Source organism: Anabrus simplex, chromosome 2, assembly GCF_040414725.1.
Source record: "Anabrus simplex isolate iqAnaSimp1 chromosome 2, ASM4041472v1, whole genome shotgun sequence".
In the NCBI taxonomy this organism is placed as follows: Eukaryota; Metazoa; Arthropoda; class Insecta; order Orthoptera; family Tettigoniidae; genus Anabrus; species Anabrus simplex.
Genome location: NC_090266.1, coordinates 464,724,741 through 464,745,304, shown reverse-complemented (window position 1 = coordinate 464,745,304; position 20,564 = coordinate 464,724,741).

The following is a 20,564-nucleotide window of genomic DNA, read 5'->3' as shown; positions in this document are numbered from 1 at the left end:
TAATTAATGTGATGCCGTTTAATAGTTTGTTAGTATATTTTTAAATACTGTTAAAATACTGTATTCAGTATAAGCCCGTAGTCAATTATGAGCTATACATGCTCAACAACGGTATTCCCTGTATCTCGAAGTATCGATAACTCGAAATAAAATTTATCTCCCGAGGTGATTCGAGATATCGAGATTACCCTGTGTGATTTCTGACAAAAGTGTACGTATTTAAATGGACTGGGAAGACTTGGGAGTAAGGAGACACGTTGCTCGACTAAGCGGTATATTCCGAGCTGTCAGTGGAGAATGACGTGGAATGACATCAGTGGATGAATAAGCTTAAGTGCAGCTCTTAAAGGTAGGAAAGTTCATAATATGAATATAAAGTTGGAATTCAAGAGGACAGATTCGGGGTAGATATTCCTTTATAGGACGAGGAGAAAGGGATTGAAATAAATTACCCAGGGAAATGTTCGATAGATTTCCGAGCTTGTTAAAAATAAAGAAAAATATAGGTAAACAATTGATGATGATGATGATGATGATGATGATGATGATGATGATGTTTGTTGTTTAAAGGGGCCTAACATCTAAGGTCATCGGCTCCTAGGGTAAACAATTGATAGTGAATCTGCCACCAGAATGACAGCCCTAAATGCAGATCAATTATGATTTGATTTGAGTTCACTTGATTTAATATTCTATATAACTTTGTAGTTTATTTTTTCGGTTCTGACCACGTGCTGATTTCTGTCATTTTCCTTTCTTTCTTTCGGATGTTATAGAACCTCACCGAGATAGCGCCACATTATTTTTTTTTGCTAGTTGCTTTACGTTGCACCGACACAGATAGGTCTTACGGCGACGATGGGACAGGAAATAGCTAGGAGTGGGAAGGAACCGGCCGTGGCCTTAATTAAGGTACAGCTCCAGCATTTGCCTGGTGTGAAAATGGGAAACCACGGAAAACCATTTTCACGGCTGCCTATAGTGGGGTTCGAACCTACTATCTCCCGAATACTGGCTGCACTTAAGCGACTGCAGCTATCGAGCTCGGTCCAGATTAATTTAAGGAAATAGTTATCGAATTGGAATAATTCACAGACATCTGTAAAGTGATAATTCATTAGTTAAATAGACAGGAAATTTTCATGTAACACATCCCATTAATTTGAGATATTAATTCGTTATTAGGTTTTCCGGATACATTGTCTACCTCCAGTTCGGATTACCTTAGAGATTGTTACCACAATCTTTAGATAGTTAGGGACTTTTATTTTCATTAAAATATTGTTCGTCGCATGACAATAAATGTAGACGTCATATGGTTATCTGTTATTATGAGCCAAATATTTTTATTTATTACATACTTTATTTTCGATATTTCTTAGTCACAAACGATCCGTACTAATCACGACCCTGAGATGTGGAAGTGATCGTGGCTGCTGTGTTAGTTGCTAATAGGGGATTGTGGAAGCGCTTTGTTTACTCACAGTGTCTTGCACTCTGAACACTGCAAAGCATAACAGTATGATAAAGCTGTTGATGTATGTATGTATGTATGTATGTATGCTTGTAAGAGCAGAAGGGAAATGGAAACAGCAACATCACGAAATAATAGTTCATTCATGTTGATATTGGAGGTATGGAATGATGCCTCACCGATGGTACGAGCAGGATATTAACAATTGCCATTTGTTGAGAACTCCCGGATTATTGGTCTGCGTGAGGGAGGGTTACCTATGCGGGCTGTAGAAGCACGCGTTGGCCCACATGCATCTAGGATACATCATGTATGGCTGCAGTGATCACATGAAGGTATACATGCTCGGAGACATTGGAGGGAACCAATCCTCAGCATGACAGAGCGGCAGGATCACTGCATTATTCGAATGTCCTGCACAGATCCACGAGCAACAGCAGCGGAAATTTGAGCTATTGTGACACCATACGTTACGCCACATACTGTTGGCAATAGTTTGCGTGCAGCTGGCTTACGATTCCGCGTCTCAGCAGCAAGTGTTCTACTGACCCCACGTGTGAGGCCATTTGGTATCGGAATTGGTCACACCAGTTGAAGAGGTGTTAGTTGAATAACGTGGTCCGCATTTTGAATATGACCGTGGATCCATACGGTTGGAGTCATCCCACATTTCCAAGTGCTGAATATCAAATATGGATTTTCTTAGGCCCCAATGTTAGAAGTGCTGAATAGTGGAAAGAAGTTTTAGTTTCGTACGTTACGGTATAATCTGTTCATTTGAAATGCCATGAAGTCAAATTATTATATTTTGGTTGAGATTATCATGGGTAGTCGAAAGTGTCTGTGTGGAAATGAAAAGTCAGGTTTAATAGAAAGTTCGGACATACGGTGTGACCCTCGTTAGTCGAAGTGAGTTATAAAATTGCATTTCTTTTCGTGGTAGAACATCATTCTTTATCATTGCAACATGACTGTGAAGTTACTTTTTCCCACTACCGTAAGGCTTGGAAGTCTTTCTTTTGGCGTTAGAACATTATTATTTATCATTACGATGAGACTGGGAAGCGTCACTGCGCTAAGACTTGGAAGTCATTATTTTGGTGTTGGAATATAACTCTTTACAACCACGTTAGATCTTAGAAGTCATTCTTTACCATGACTATAGGTCTGGGAAGCTCATTCATGGTGATAGGAGCATCATCAGTGACCACGAGCGTAGCTCTTGGAAGTTTAGTTTTGGTGTTGGGAACATTGTGTATTATGACCACGATAGGTTTTGGAAGTGAATCCTTAGTTTTAGCAATTGTTAATTTATTTCTCTTTTGTATTATGTATGGAATTGAGGTATCGTATCCAGGTGTTATGTTGTTGATGCTGATGCTTGTTGTTTAAAGGCGCCTAACAACTAAAGTCATCGGCCCTGTTACGTTGTTAATGGTTGAGTTATGAAGAGGAGACATTTTAGTGAGGTCATGTTAGATGATCTCAAACGAGTCAGCTGGTCATGCTTTTCAAAGTTAGTGTCGCATATCCTAGCTAGATGTAAATAGATCTCCTGCATGGCGCCTCAGCTGACAGTGAACAGCTCTCTCCACTAATCTACGCCGTGCAATTAATTATTTGGTTTTCAGGTGTTTGTATTTCATAGGTGATAGTCTTTTCGGAAATCGTGAATGATATGTTTATTGCTGAATAGGGTTATGTTCTGTCTGAAAACTTTTTAATTACTTTTTTAGTTACGATCTGTACTCTACATCGTATGCCGATGTAATGTAAATAGATTCCACAAGTAATAGAATTTCACTTAGACACGCTTGTTTTATTTAGTAAGGACGTTTAGATAGCTAGTTAAATGATTGTACTACCTTTCTTTCAGATCTGGAGATGCTAATACTTCTGTTGATTGGTAACATGAATGCACTCCTGACTTGTTGCAAAAATAATTTTTTTTCAGTAATTGCATAGGACGTGTATTCTCCCAGGATGTTAGTAGCATGTGAGATTAAATAAAGTTGTGGTAAAGGTAATACCATGAGCTCGCAATTTAGGGTTTTAGAAAATCATAGTCACCCCCTACCAAATTGACTGAGAATTAAAAGAGTGTGAACATTCTTTTATTTCATTAGTTACCTATTTCCCAGCAGTGATTTGAATAGATTCCTTAGACTTGCCTGAAATTTTACATTTAAAAGGTGATATTAAACTTTAGAAATTTACATTAAGAATTAATTTTGAAACCTTCCTCTCAAGTTAGCTTTCTGGAGCAATCACATATTTAGAAGATGTCTGCCATTCAGTTGAGGTTGTGGGCCTACCGACAACGGGCAAGGCTTTTCTCCCTGCCTCCACTAACACGGTATGCACTCTAGAATGGAGCGATGAAGAAGACAACATGGCTCAAAAGCTCCCAGCTTTTATAGTAGAGGGGAAAGTTCCAGAACTACACGCCCCTAATTTTATTGACTACAACAATATATACAAAAATTTCGGATTGGCTAATAATTTGAGGAAGAAGGAAGTGATAGAAGTGCTAGTAACCTTAGCACACAAAAAACAATCTAAAACACTTCAGTTTTACACACCTAGAAAATACAAAATTCCTTTGAAAATTAATTGCCCGTTCTCCCACCGGAGGGGGCACATAAGTCCATAGTAGCGACATCTGAAGATTAAAGGTCCCAACTTCTTATAATACACAGTTTCAGATCGATAACAGAGATGGCCTTCTATCAGGCGCTGAGTTCAAATGCACGGAGGTGTACCTCCGGTACAATTATCATTATTAATATAATATAACAGCCCGCCTGGTGGTCATGATCGTTAAGGCACTGAAGTTTAAACGGTCTGACACCGAGGTTAGCCGATTCGAGTCGCGTTGGTCGACAAAAATTTCACCATCAGAATGTAGGCCGGCAGGGTAGGGGAGGTGGTGATATACATTTTCTTATCAATAGATTGCGTGCTAAAAGCCTGGATTAAATTAGAAACCATATGGAGTGAGAGCATATAACGCTGTTGATGGCGATTCGTCTGTCAGATGGAGACGTTAAGCCTTGAGCAGCCCCCTTGGTGCTATTCGACAGGAGTAGGCTATGTGCCGGGACCGGCTTTCACCCTCTGTATTCCTACTATCATATACAACGTAATTCATTTCATCTCACTAACTCCTGTGGTGCGGTTGACGTCAGGAAGGGCATCCGGTCATAAAAACCCGCCATGACAGATTCATCTCACCTCATACACGACCCCGTAGAGAAACGGAAAGGCAATTACCCGCGGCTTCGCTTGCGTGGATTTCGTAATTTGATCAAAGTAATCGTTCCTCGGCATTGTACTAAGACATTATCTGAAAATTCCTGAAGTATAAAAACTTACCCAAAAATTGAGTTTCAGTTACCCCAGAAACTTTTTGTAAACCCTTTGGGGGCTAAGACGACCATGCGACATAGAACTGTACATGTGAGAAACAGTCTTCTCTCAAGTCGAAAAAGTAAATATATGTTTCTTTATTTTTAAAGCAGATTCCAAATACCTATTTCCACATCTGTAACATCTTCAATTTTTGAGATATACATAAGTATCCACATAAAAATAATTCAAACCCTTTATCAGTTCATCCCCACCTTCACCCCCATCTAAGTGTATTTTCCGGAAAAACAATGCATGTTTCTTTATTTTTAAAGGAGATTCCAAATACCAATTTTCACGTCTGTAACATCTTCAGGTTTTAAGACATAAGTATCCTCATAAAAATAATTCAACTAATTTTCACTTCATTTCCCCCCCTGTTAAGTGCCTTCTCCGAAAACAAAAAGGTACAGTCTCCTGTATTTTTAAAGGACTTTCCAAATACCAAGTTTGTTGTCTCTAACATGTTAAGTTCTTGACATATAATCTAGATACACCGGTACTCATTTTAAAAATTCAGCAGCTTTTCCAGTTCTTTCCAGCCCTTTACCTGGATTTTCCGAAAGCAAAAAGTACGTGTTTCATTATTTTTAAAGGAGATTCCAAATACCAGTTTTCATGCCTGTACGTCTGTAACACCTTCAGTTTTTGTGATAAACGTATACTCATAAGAATAATTCAAATTCTTCTTATTTTTTCATTTCTTTCCACCCCTCTCCCGCCCTAAGTGGACTTTCCGAAAACAAAAAGTACGTGTTTCTTTATTTTGAAAGGAAATTCAAAATTCCAACTTTCACGTCTGTAAGAGATTCAGTTTTTAAGATAAACTATCCTCATAAACATATTTCAACTCCTTATTTATTACACCCCTTACATCGATTTTCCGAAAAAAACAAATGCGTCTTTCTTCATTTTTAAAGGAGATTCCAAATACCAATTTTCAAGTCTTTAACATCTTTAGCTTTTGAGATATAAGTATCCTCATAAAAAGAATTCAACTCCTTTTTTACCCCATCCCGTTAAGTTGATTCTCCCCTCCAAAAAATACGTGTTTCTTAATTTTTGAAGTAGATTCCAAATATAAATTTTCACGTGTGTAACCTTAAGTTTTTGAGATATAAGTTTCTCCATAAAAAGAATTACATGTTTTCACTTCCTTTCGTCCTGCCCCTTAAGTGAACTTTCCTAAAACAAAAAGTCTTGTTTCATTACTTATAAAGGAGCTTCCAAATGCCAATTATTGCGACTATAACACCTTCAGTTTTGAGATATATGTATCCTCATAAAATGATTTAAAGTCCTTTTGCACCGTCACCGCCACCAAGTGATTCCCCCCCATGCGCGTTTCTTTATTTTTAAAGGAGATTCCAAATACTAATTTTCACGCCTGTAACATCTTTCGTTTTTGAGATATAAGTATCCTCATACACAGTATTCATCTAATTTTTCAATTAATTCACCCCCTTAAGTGGATTTTCCAAAGACAAAAGATTACGTGTTTCTTTACGTTGAAAGAAAATTCCAAATACGAACCTTCATGTCTGTAACATCTTCAGATTTTGAGATATATGTATCCTCATGAAAAGAATTCAACCCCTTTTTCACTCCACCACCGCCCCGCTAATTTGGTTTACCCCCACCCAAAAACTAAGCTTTTCTTTATTCTTGAAGGAGATTCTAAATACCAATTTGCACGTCTGTAACCTTCAGTTTTGAGATTTAAGTTTCTCCAGAAAAATAATACAATTTTTTACTTCCTTTCACACTCCCCACTCAGGTGAATTTTCGAAAACAAACTATACCCGTTTCTTTAAAAGAGCTTCCAAATACCAATTATCACGACAGTAACATCTTCAGTTTTTGAGATATATGTATCCTTGTAAAAGGAATTCATCTCCGTTTTCATCCTCCCTACCAAGTTGATCCCCCAAATGCGCGTTCCTTCATTTTTAAAGGAGATTCCAAATACCAGTTTTAACGTCCGTAATATCTTTAGATTTTTGGTATATATACATACATTATCCCCCGTTAAGGGTTTATTTTCGAAAACCAAAGGATACTTGTTTCCTTGTTTTTAATGGAGATTCCAATCACCAATTTTCACGTCTGCAACATGTTCAGTTTTTGAGATATACTGTAGATATTCTAATTTTAAACATTCACTCCTTTTTTCAGTTCCCCTTAATTGGATTTTCCGTAAAATATTTTTGTTTCTTAACTTTTACAGGAAATTCCAAATACCAGTTTTGAAATCTGTAATATGCTACGTGTTTGAGATCGTTTTCATTTATCGCCTTTTAAAAACTTCATCCCGTTTGTCACTCCTTTTTACCCCCTATTCATCGGATTATTTAAAAACACAAAAACACGCGTTTCTTTATTTTCAGAGGATTCCAAATTTCAATTTTCATGTATGTAACATCTTCAGTTTTTGAGATATAAGTCCCCTTATAAAAGTTGTTCAACAATTTTCCCCCTTTTTGCACCCTCTTTAATGGGATTTTCCGAAAACAAAAAATACCTGTTCCTTTATTTTTAAATGAGATTCCAAATACCAATTTTTACGTCTGTAAACATTTTAAGTTTTTTGACATATAGATGTCCTCATTTTAAAAATTCAACCTCATTTTTCACCCCCTTAGCAACGGAATATACAAAAATCCCCCCTGCGAGCACCTACATGTTAATATGAATATAGCCCCAAAAACTCATTTCTTTATGTTTAGTAGTTTTGGCTCGGCGATGATGAATCAGTCAGTCAGTCAGTCCGTCAGTCAGGACAAGTTATTATATATATGTATATAATACTATATAGTATAGATCCATTAATAATTAATTTAAAACATCGGAAATATTTCGTTAGATCTAAATTTCTAGAGAGATATTCCCCCTACTACACAAGGATTACGCAGTAAAAACAAAGCAAGATATTTTCTGCTATAATTAATTAATTATTATTAATACAATATTACCTCGTAATAATAATAGTAATAATAATAATAATAATAATAATAATAATAATAATAATAATAATAATAATAATAATAATAATAATAATAATAATAATAATCCTTCTATGTATTTACGTTTTAGTATAACTATACATTTTTATTCCTACTAATTTATGATTAGGATACGTCCAAGTAGAATTGTAGTGTAGTTATTTTATCAGCAATTATCTTGCGTGCTTCATTGTCGTGAAATAGTTGTGTAGTGTAGTATACAGTATTTCTTTCCTGTTGTATATATATCTTCACAGAATACGTTATTTTAATTCTTATCATATTTTCATCTTATTTCATATTTCTGTGAAGGGTATAAAAGCATTGCCGAGCCGGCGTGTGTACGGACTGTGGGTATAGAAGAGCATGAGGGAAGAGACAGCGAGTTAGAGCGAGATAATTAAGCTTGTAACGGAGGATATGAATGAAGATAGGCCTCCCTCAGTCAATGTGCAGGGTACGGTAGGTAGGCAAAGGGAGAGGAAGCAAGGGGAGAATTTGCGGAAGACAGGTGCGTTGATGTTTTAAGGGGAAGAGATATGTGGGCTAAGGGTTCTCATCAGGATATGAGTTCAGGACAGTTATCGGCGAGGAATCGGTAATGAGTCACAGTACGTAGAAGAGCGGAGAGAAGATGGAGAACATTGAAGTGTTACGAAGGAGGGGCGAGGTAAAATGAAATCGAACGGTAGGAAAGGGTTATGTAAGGTAGAGGATAGAACGAGGGTGGTGGAACAGCGTAGTGATACGGAGGGAAGGGAGGAGGAAGTAGATTCGCAAGCCGTCAGTGAAGTTAAGGGAGACCTGAAGAAGAGAGAATTTATTGAGGTGGGTTGAGGGTTTGGCCTTGATCGACTGTATTGTTTGGCATGTGGGAGAAGTGTGTGGAAGAAAAGGAACCATGTCAGAGTGTTATCCAGGACTTAAACTAATTCCTAACTAATTCCTAAACTAACAATAGTTAGGGATGTGTGGGATGTGGTTATGACAGCGCGGGATAAGTGTGTGGGAGCGAAGATTGTTACCAATGGGATATTATGTTGGAGGGATACTCTCTGGAGGTTGATCTATATTATATAAAATAACATGTCCTGAATGACTGACAGATTCATCATCACCGAGCCAAAACTACTGGACATAAAGACATGAATTATTGGGGATATATTTATATTAGGGTGTAGGGGCTCACTAAGGCAGTAGTTTTGGATATTCCCTCGCTAAGGGGGTTAAAAGGGGGATGCATTTTTAAAATGAGGATATATATATATCAAAACCTTAAAAGTTTACAGACGCAAAAATTGGCATTTGGAATCTCCTTTAAAAACAAAGAAATATATTTTTATGTTTTCGTAAAATCCCATTAAGGGCGGAGGGGGGGGGGTGAAAAAGGAGGGAAAAGTGGCTGAACACCTTCTATGAGGAGACTTATATCTCAAAAACTGAAGATGTTACAGACATGAAAATTGGTATTTGGCATCTCTTTTGAAAATAAACACGTATTCTTGAGTTTTTGGATAATCCGATGAATAGGGGGTGAACAGGAGTGACAAAAGGGTGAATTTTTAAAAAGATTATATCTGCAAATTATCTCAGACACGTAACATATTACAGATTTGAAAACTGGTTTTTTGGAATTTCCTGTAAAAGTAAAGAATCATAAATATTTTTATGGGAAAACACTTATTTAAAAATTAGCATTTCTACAGTATATCTCAAAAACTTAACATGTTGCAGACGTGAAAACTGGTATTTGGAAATTCCTTTAAAAATAAGGAAGCACGTATTCTTTTGTTTTCGGAAAACCTTATATTGTTTCCAGTATTATTTTTTATTTAATGACGTCACTCAATAAGCTTACATTAACCTCATATTTAATAATAGACTAGCTTGGATAATCCTAACGTTAAATGCTACAATCCGCACAAATTTACACACAACGTAAAAAGAACCAACTCCCTGTCACATCGCTTCGTGATATTTAAAATAAGGTTTTGTGCTACCCTCGAAGAATATCAAACAATATTACTACTAATTCTCTAATTTTGTCATCCCTGAAACAGGTTACATCCAACATTATCGTCTCATTTCCGTCGCTTCAATAATAAATTAAAATCTTTATTAAACGAGTCTATTCTAGAGAATGAATCTGATTACAAACATTTACTATAAATGACAAATACAGGTTGCAGTTAGGTGATTCCAAACTGCGAGCTCCCCCAACTACTTTCCAGCTGGTTGGAAAACGGGACACCAAACTCTCCCCTCGCTTCTGTTCTCGCGAGACGACACACACATGGAGACTAGTCACATTTTAACTGGCTTTTAATGAAAACAACCACCTCGGTCTCGCTAGCAATTCACAAAATATATAATTCTTAACCCACGTGGATTATGCGAAGAGATTTACTTTAAGAGGTCACTGAAACATTCATTATCCATCACGGACCTACGATTTCACGTGAAATCCTAATTATGGTCTGGCCCTATTCCCATCTCAATAAATTACACAAAATAACTCCTCGGGTTTCTACACTGAACATCCCGGCATCAACACTACATGCTTTCAACAACAACCTGATTCACAATCCTTCATTACCTTCCATTTCGCAATACTTGAACACTTGCTCGATACAAAAAACTCGACACGACACTAACATGGAATATCTCACTCGGGTGACCCACAAACACTCTGTGACAATTAACCATCTCTCCCCGCATATCTTGATCTTATATTCCCAAAACAGGAATTCGCAACTTGACTTAAAAAATTACTATTACTTTCTTCTCATCATTTCTACACAGTTATAACGGACATTGGAATAGCAATCCCCTGTAACAAAATTTATCGATCTCGCCTCGTAACTCTCCTTGAATAAATTGACATCCCTTAACACGACGGTGTGCCTTCACGTTAGCTTTAAATGAATAATCACGGTTTACGCTTACATAAATTTCGTCATTACGTCGAACAGAATCTTACGATAAATTAATATCTTAACTTTCACAAATCACAAATACAGAAAATAAACGCACGGAAATGATACTCTATTTCTAGACATTATATACGTTTTTCAACAATCAGCCGGGCTGATAGCTCAGACGGTTTAGGCTCTGGGCTTCTGACCCCAACTTGGCAGGTTCGATTCTGGCTCAGTCCGGTGGTATTTGAAGGTTCTCAAACACGACAGCCTCGTGTCGGTAAATTTACCGGCAAGTAAAAGCTCTCCTACGGGACAAAATTCCGGCGACTCGGCGTCTCCGAAAACCGTAAAAGTATTTAGTGTGATGTAAAGCAAATAACATTATTATTATTATTATTATTATTATGATTATGATTATTATTATTATTATTATTATTATTATTATTATTATTATTATTATTATTATTATTATTCCAACCATTAAATCTACTATTCTACTATTCTACAACATTACACACGCTAGTTCCGCGATTTCCTGATTATCCAAGAAACTAAAACAAATGACCTATTGTCATATTTCTTCAACACTTTACGAAATAAAAATGGGTGACCAAAATGCGTCGCAGATACACACACAATAAAGACAGTGACATCATGAAACAAATAAATGCATGTTATAACGGTAATAATTCACCTACCTTTGAGCTGTACGTTCTCTACCATCGGAGAGGTTCACCAGCTTTCTCAATCATATTATTTAGCCATTTCGACAGCTAGAGGTTTTACAAACATTTCTCTTATATTTTTTCACCTCAAAATAATGATATGAACCAAACAATACTCTTCACACGCTTTCTTCTTTGCGCGGACCGAACACGTCTGTCGAATACCGACCACACACGCAATTATTTACATCACGACCAATATTATTTATGACTTCAATGACAGGATCGCGGCATTAGAATGACCGTCTATTACTTGTTCCTGAAAAAGTGATGTGATAATTAAAACCTATCTCGACTTGGAGATGATACAACAGCCACCGCGGCCAAAACGTATCTTCCCTCTTCTGGACTTAGTCGTACAAACGCTAGTTTATAGAGTTACTCGGAAATGCGTGGTCTCTCCTCGAATTCAATTGACACAATGGGTAATTTCAAGATGGCGCACCGTTCTTTTATAGTTTTTCTCTCCCACTCTCATGCCGTTTTCTTTTAACACCAAGAATTTTACGTACATTTTTCCTACCCCATAAAAATGTATTGAAGGCAGGTTTCACTGCAACACATACCCCATAAAATAGGCACTATACTTTGTTGATGTAACAGAGGTTAAACGAACAGGCGCGTCTTTTGACCAGTTTCCTTTTGGAGCTATTTAGCGATCTAAATTCTGTATCATTAATGACCAAATTGTTCCACTTACAATTTCCTGACAATATTACGGTAGTTTCGTAGCCAATTCTTATTTACAATGTACTTTTATTAAAACCAATAGTCCGCTGTATCCATTCTCCTTTTCCGCGTGCGGGTGACGTAATTTCTTTAGCGTGAGAAAGAGAACTACCACCTGTCCCGCACGTACCGTCTCTGGTCAGAGATAAAGAGTGTAGTTAGAGCTCCTGACTCGTAATTTATATGGGACTACCTGTAATGACTTTAGGACTCTGATTCCTTATGACACAAAGGCCATGGGTTCAATATATATATTCTCATACAAATAATTCAACTAATTTTTCAATCCTTTCACTCCCTCCTCCGTTAATTATTTTTTCCGAAAACAAAAGAATTAATTGCAAAATTTGATTAATGATTACTTTCGGAAATAATTTATATTTCATTTCATCTCTTTCAAGATGGTATTCCTGGCTGGCCAAATGAATTTTGTGATTGGACTAGAGCAAGCGGTTTATTTGAATTTTCCTCCGTGACAACTTGACTGACATTCGCCCTGAAGCGCTGGCCTTTTCCTCTCTCCAGTTCCGAGAATGCGTGACGTCAAGGGAAACTCCTGACTGACAGAAATACATCTTCCCAGCGTCTATGCCATTGTTCCTTGTTCGTCTTTCTCTTATTGTACGAAGCACATTTGGGGGACATCCCTATCTTCTGGTCGGTAAATTAATAGGCCCCCTACCGGGATGAGTAACTCTGGCCATTGTGACGGACTAATCCTCACGGCTCCAAACAGTCACCTTGTCAGCTTGTGTTTCCACACTCCTTCAGCCAGAGATATTTTACCCGATTCTCTCCATTTGAACATGCGTACCATAATCTCCTTCAGATATCAAATCATGATTAAATTACGATCCCTATCACCCGGGTACAGTACCATCTCGGCATTTGACTGGAGGAGAAGTGAGAAACCACGGAAAGCAACTGGAGGATGGCCGAGGCGGAAATCGAAGCCTTTCTACGCAGTTGACTTCCAGTAATATTACGAGATGTTTTACGGCCTAGAAGACAAGAGGAATCGTGAGCGCACTATTAATTCATTATCGGCACCATGAACGCACCAGTAAAACCAGCACGGATACGAAGAGCACGTACCTCACATCAGGAGGTATACACACAGACTAGGAGAAGGTATTGTATAGATTGGGAAATAGGCGCTGAAAGCCAAGTATCGCAGTAGCTCACATGGTAAAGGCGTGGTGGAAAGTGTGATAGTGGACTGTGGTAGAACATTCCATGTGACGTATGCAGATACATGGATAGGAAGTGTGGGACCTGTCCCCTGGCCCGCCAGATCGCCCGATCTTACGCCTACGGTTCTTCCCGTGCGGCCGTGTAAGACAACACCAATCCTAGTCACCTTAGAAAGCTCGTCACCAAGACATGCCGATACGTTGTGCTGGGGAGTTTGGAACCACCTTGAAACAACGCGCGCACCTCTTTGCAGACAACGGAGGTCATCAGTTCGAGCAGGCGCTGCGTTGAACGAAGTACGTAGCCGAAATCCATTCACAGGTTTTCTATCCTCTTCCAACCAGGCTCAATACCATATGCACCACAACAACGACCCTTTCCAGGGCCAAATAAACAAATTAGTCTGTGGAAACTATTAAGTGAGGCGTCCAGATGCAAAATGCAGTAAATCCACTTTTGCTCGAAAATGAGTTGTTGCCACCATTTTGTTCTGTATGCTGTCGTCTGTTGATTAGACACTTAAAACTCAAGCAAAACTGCTTCCGTCTGCTTTAAATCGCACCCCGAAAACAGCCTACAGATGCAAAAGTGTGTGTATCCACATCTGTTTGCAAAGCAAAACTGAGTGAATCCATTTTCATCATAAAGAAGCAAAACTTGGTGTATCCTGACCAGGCGCCATTACTTAAGGTGGTTTGCAGTAGCAAAACTAGCTTAATACACACTGTGTCCTGTATTTGAATAATGCTATTTTACAAGATTTTTTCTCCATGGATGTTAGTTCTGAGCTTGTGCACAAAGCTAAGGGAAAAGCTTTTTATGATGAACTGAAAGTTGAGGAAAATGGTGAAATAACCTTCACATTTGATTGCCAGAAAAACCTTACATTGCCTAAGTTGCAAGATCAAAGTGCTTGTTATACACGCCAAATGTATGTGTAGAATTTTACGATCTGCCAAGGTCCATCAGGTGCGTGGAAAAACCAGGGAAATGCATTTATTTACACTTGAAAAGAAACCGATTTTGCAAAAGAATCTAATGAAATTGTGTCCTGTGTGCATCACAGGTTAACATCAACAGATTTGAACGGCATCCACACCATCCACCTAATGTCGGACAGCTGTGTAGGGCAAAACAAGAACCAGACAATGCTGGGTATGCTGTGCTTTTGGCTAACACAAGAGGCTCCTGTCAGTGTGAAACGGGAGAAGATCTTCTATCCAATGGTTGGACATTCTTTTCTACCACCCGATAGAATTTTTGGTCGAATTGTAAAAGTTTTCAGGTCGAAAGTTACTGTCATATTACCGAGTGAGTACCATGAAAGTATACAAGGATGACGGAATAGTTTTCCAGCTGGGAGCAGATGTCGTCAATCGGTGTTGGAAAGATGCAGTTTCTGATGTCGTCAAGCCCTGTGGTCAGTGGCACTCTGTAAAAAGGGTCGTGATCACCAGGAGTAAACATGGAAACGCACTAGTAAGAGGTGAAGTGGCCTACAGAATGGACGCTGGTGAAGGGAGAGCCTACTCGTCTATGAAGCCGAATGTTATCCAGGTTGGAAGAGCCTTAAAGGAAGTGAAAGTTAGGGACATTGATTTTCTGCTTAGAAAGCATTTCGGGGAGACATGGGAAGAAAACGAAGATCTTGTTTTCCATAAGAATCTGATGGATTCTCAAACAGCTCTGAACAATGCAGAGGAGAACTCAGAGTTTGAAATTCATCCAGAAGACAATGAGTTGCCTGTGTAATTTCGATGGAACAGGACAGGACTTGCAAGGTTGCGGCCTTTTTACTTCTTGCAACCTTTCATTTGATGTTATATACTGTGTAATCACACTTACTTGTAGTCAATCAATAATTTCTTTTGCCATTTGAACCAGCATTAAGGCATCTTCTTTCCAATTACGTTGTGATAATATCTCTACAGAAGCAAACCTACCTAGATCCATGAAAACAGGAGCAAAACTCGGTGAATCCAAACAATTTTAGGTAATGACAAAAAAAATAAAACCCCAATATTTTAAAGATTGTCATAAAAATAGTCCGTAAGTGAATATAAATCTACAATTAAAAGGAATTTTGCATATCTGCGAGAAAAAGGAAATAAAACATTTTTGGTGTTTCCTGAAAAAATGTTCTGGTGCACTCACAGCATTTTGCTTCTGGACGCCTCAAGTATACAAGTAAACAAATTAGTCTGTGGAAACTATTAAGTATACAACCTTGCCACATCCCAGGAAACTGGCTGTGAAGATAAAAATAAAAGCTACTCGCGTGGGATTCGAACCTCGTAAGCGTCCAGCACGGTCCACCTTCACATCTTGCCGAGTGGGCTATTGCGACACTTAAAATGCAACAGGCATTTCCCAGCGTATACATTACTTGTTCCTGGTCTATGCGTGCGCACGTCCTCTTGTAAAGTACATGTTGCATCTGTGCTAGTTTGACGGGTTCATTCGGGGTCATCATAGCGAATTAATAGTGGCGCTTACGATTCCTGCTGTTTTCTAGCCCTTAACTTCACATACCATGTTTTAGGGAGTTGGAACGACGTATATCAGAATTGTAATCAAAGCGGCGAGTTGCATAAAACTGGATCGCAAGGGGTGGGTGAACCACTCGGTATATACAATGCATTCGTATTCACCCTTACACCAACTTCCTAGTCCCCTAAGAACGATGTATTGTCGCCATCTTTTTCAAATGTCCAAGCTCAGCTCAGAAGCCCTGAGGTCGACCTGATCGATGCCCCATTATAACAATTAGAGCAGCCATCTTCTCCAGTTTGGTAAAGCCTATAGGATTAAGCTTTCACTCTTGGTCATCGAACTCACGTCTGTTAGATTAACACCCCTAAGCCTGGCCTCGAACCCAGGCCTAAGCCTGCACACTCAGCCAGCGTTGTACTATGACGTCATGTGAGGTTAGACCTGCATACTTAGCCACTCACCCTACTTTTCAAATCGCCAGTGCCCACTTTTCAAATCTCCCGCGCTTGTGACGTCACAATCACGTGACCCGCAACAGCCAAGCAGCGCGTGGTGTTGTTCTGTTATAGCTCTCCTACTGTGAGGACTCTTCAAACTCATACAGTTACGAAACAATGGCATGCAGTGTTGGTTTTTGTCAAAATTGCCCGGTCATCACTTTTTAAAAAGTATGTAGGCAACATAGTATCCGGTTATCCAAAGAAAGGTACGCTACTCATTCACAACATGGTCATCTGCTCAAACAAATTTACGCTACATACTTTTGAGTCCTGGGAGAAGGCAAGCGCAACGGGTGACGTCATCCTCTTGCCTCATAAGTCCTGGCTCAGTTCCTTAAGCAGGGAGCACACTGCTTCCGTTCCGTTCAGTTCAGTTGACCTTGGATATTTGGTTCACGTGTAATCAAATGTCCAGCCGCCTACTGCGTCAGTTCCGCACGCTTCAGCATTTCTCCCCCATCATCCGTTCAGTCGAGCTTGCCCTCACAAGCAAAGTTGTCGGAAGACGGAAGGTAGACCCCACCTTGCGAGCCTCTGGCGAAGTGTTTTATTTGAGTTCAATGAGTATGATCAATGAAGAACTGCTGACTGAAGTTGTAAAATGATATCCTGATATCATGATATGGCAAGGAGAAGATCAAGTCAGTCGGCAAGAAGTGATAATGAGGCAGCAACTCTGTCCACGCTTTCTATGCAAAGAAAGAGACTTACCTCTGTGGCCAAGGAGTAGGGCAATTTTTTAACTGACAAATATGCAAAAGTGGATAGAAATTCCGCGGATTGCCGGCAAAAAGTTTTATGAAACCGTGGAATAAACAGTGAAATATTTTAGTCCTCTTCTACAAATTGAATTTAAATCTAAAATAACTACTCTACTGACGGAATATGACAGACTGTACACTGACTTGTAGTATTATACAATTCTAATTACTTTGACCGTGTAGTATTGTTAAATAAAATATGAAAGGAAATCAATGGTTACTTCATTGTTACTGCTAGTCGCTCGAAAGGTGAAATTGGTTTTCTGAAATTTGATTTTTTTAAAGGTAGAACGATTAGCAACTCAAAAACTTGAGAGAGTAATATTCTAAAATATTTAAAGAAGTTGTGCTCATCAAGTACCAAGTCCGAAAAGTGAAGGTAATGAAATGAAATGGCGTATGGCTTTTAGTGCCGGGAGTGTCCGAAGACATGTTCGGCTCGCCAGGTGCAGGTCTTTCTATTCGACACCCGTAGGTGACCTGCGCGTCGTGATGAGGATGAAGTGATGATGAAGACAGCACAGACACCCAGCCCCCGTGCCATTGGAATTAACCAATTAAGGTTAAAATCCCCGACCCTGCCGGGAATCGAACCCGGGACCCCCTGAACCGAAGGCCAGTACGCTGACCGTTCAGCCAACGAGTCGGACAGTGAAGGTAATATTCACCACAGTGTTCCCTTTTTAAACGTATTTCATTAATACAAAATCTCCTCTTTTCTCTCTTCTTCCTCTTCTTCTGCTTCTTCTTCGCAGTCTGTAATTTCTCTGTCTTTGGACAAAGAGCTGGACATTACTACAGGAGCTGTTCCAAGCCGGGTTCACTAACAGCTTCCGAAAGAGACGGAAGGAATGTGCGGCAGACGAACTGATGTGAACGGATACGCGGTAAACTGAACTAAACCGAGCGGGACGGATGCAATGTGGTCCCTGCTTTAGCCGTGCGCCAGCTCCGCCTATTTTACCCCACTTTCATGAAATAATCATTCCTGTAATATAAGCATTGGGAAACGACAGCGAGGAATGAACTGCGATTTGTAGTCAGCTCGATGACCAGTAGTTACAACGCATATATTCTGCGTGTCCCATACAAACAAAGACCGCCCAAGTGGCGTTTTTACACTCCGATAGATAAGCTGCAGTATTGGACGTGGGAGCATAGTTCTTGTGCTTGCAAGCAACGTGTTCGAACTCGCAAGCATCAGTCGCCGGTCTGAATATCTGTTGTTAACATGGTGAGTCAGTGTCATTGCAACACCGAATTTTCGTATGTAAGAGTTATTTTAAGTACAAGGCGACTCGACGGGTACGGGATGCATTTGTTCAGCAATTTCCTGGCGAAGTGCCACCTTCACGAGCATAGATTCACGTAACTGAAAATAAATCTGAAACTACTGGCTCAGTTCTCGATATAAACATGTGCGCATACGAACAGTTTTAACAGAAAAAAAGCTAGATGACATTGGTGTGAATCTTGAACGGTTACCAAATAAATCACTCACATAATTAGCACAACATGTAGGAGTTTTGGTTTCTCCTGCACACAGAACTTCAAGGTTGTTACACATCAAATCGTACATGTTTTTAAAGTCCCACTGTTGAAAACCTGCTGATCCAGCCGCAAGAATGAGATATTGTGAGTAGTATCTTGCATCATTGAATGATCGTTTATTCGACCAACAGCTTGTTTTCTTTTCGGATGAGGATTGGTTTCATCTTAATTGTCGTTTGAACAGTCATAACTCTCGCTATTGGTAATCAATAAATCCTAATGATATTTATGAAGTCCCTTATTATGACAGGAATGTTGGTTTTTGGCTTGCTGTTAGTGAAAAACGAATAATTTGGCCTATTTTTTTCGAGAGAGTTACCGAGATGACATTTTGATGCCGTTCTTCCATCAGTTAACGGAAGAAGAAAAATCGCGTGGGTGGTTTCAACAAGATTCAGCCCCTGCTCGTACAGCAGAAGGTTCCCTTCTTACAATCTCGGAAATGTTTGGAGCCAGCATGATCAGTGCTGGTCTATTTCGCCCTCGTTCGCCAGATCTAATAGTGTGTGATTTTTTACTTTTGGGGTAAACTGAAAGAAAAAGTGTTATCGAACAAATCCGCTCACATTGGAGGAACTGAAAGAAAACATTACGAATGAAATCAGAAACATTGCAGTGGCAGAACTCACCTGCATCAGCCAGAATATGGTTACCAGATACAATGCCTGTATAACCTAGGAAGGACGACACTTCAAGCATCTTTTATAAGGTAAGATTTCATATAAGATTGTGTACACACTTAAAGCAAGGCACAAGTTCGGCTAAGGCAACTGCCCTAGCATGTTCGGTCTTAGTTTATATAAGAGATCCTGTATACTGTCCTTCATGGTTTTTTGTGTATCAACACAAACTGCCGACTCTCACCATCGCACATGGTATAGCACTTCGATACTGTACCTCTTTATGCACTGCCACTAGCACTTGCTTTAGGGTTACTTTCGCTTGCGCAGACACAAACTGTTGGTCTATGCCTTAACGTCAGGTCATAAATGATTGAAAGTTGCCGTGAGAAATCGAAAACCTGCTATATGTACTAGATCATTACACAAGAACAAGAGTTGTAAATATGGCTAAGTAAGGTATTACACTGCTCAGTTCATAACTTTGTGAATTAGTAAAATAATTCCATAGTAAGTGTTATTAATTTGCTGGACCGCGTCCTTCTCGCGCATAATTATATGATAGTCTTCTCATTTCCCCAAACCGTCTCGATTTGCCCTAGCTCGTTCGAGCGTGTCTGTCCATAATGAGCGGGTGACTTCAGGCGCTGTGGCACTGACATAGCTGTCCTCACGACCATATCTTGTATTATTAATTTTGGGTCCATTTCCTAGGGAAAAAAATTCTCCCTCAATTCGATTGCTCCATAGTTTTTATACAACACTAAGAGGATCCTAGAATTTTTGTCGGTATAATTAGGTACAGTCCGCCTCTGTGATGTAGTGGTTAGCGTGATTAGCTGCCACCCCCGGAGGTCCGGGTTCGATTCCCGGCTCTGCCACGAAATTTGAAAAGTGGTACGAGGGCTGGAACGGGGTCCACTCAGCCTCGGGAGTTCAACTGAGTAGAGGTGGGTTCGATTTCCACCTCAGCCATCCTCGAAGTAGTTTTCCGTGGTTTCCCACTTCACCTCCAGGCGAATCCCGGGATGGTACCTAACTTAAGGCCACGGCCGCTTCCTTCCCTCTTCCTTGTCTATCCCTTCCCATTTTCCCATCCCCCTACAAGGCCCCTGTTCACCATAGCAGGTGAGGCCGCCTGGGCGAGGTACTGGTCATACTTTCCAGTTGTATCCCCGACCAAGAG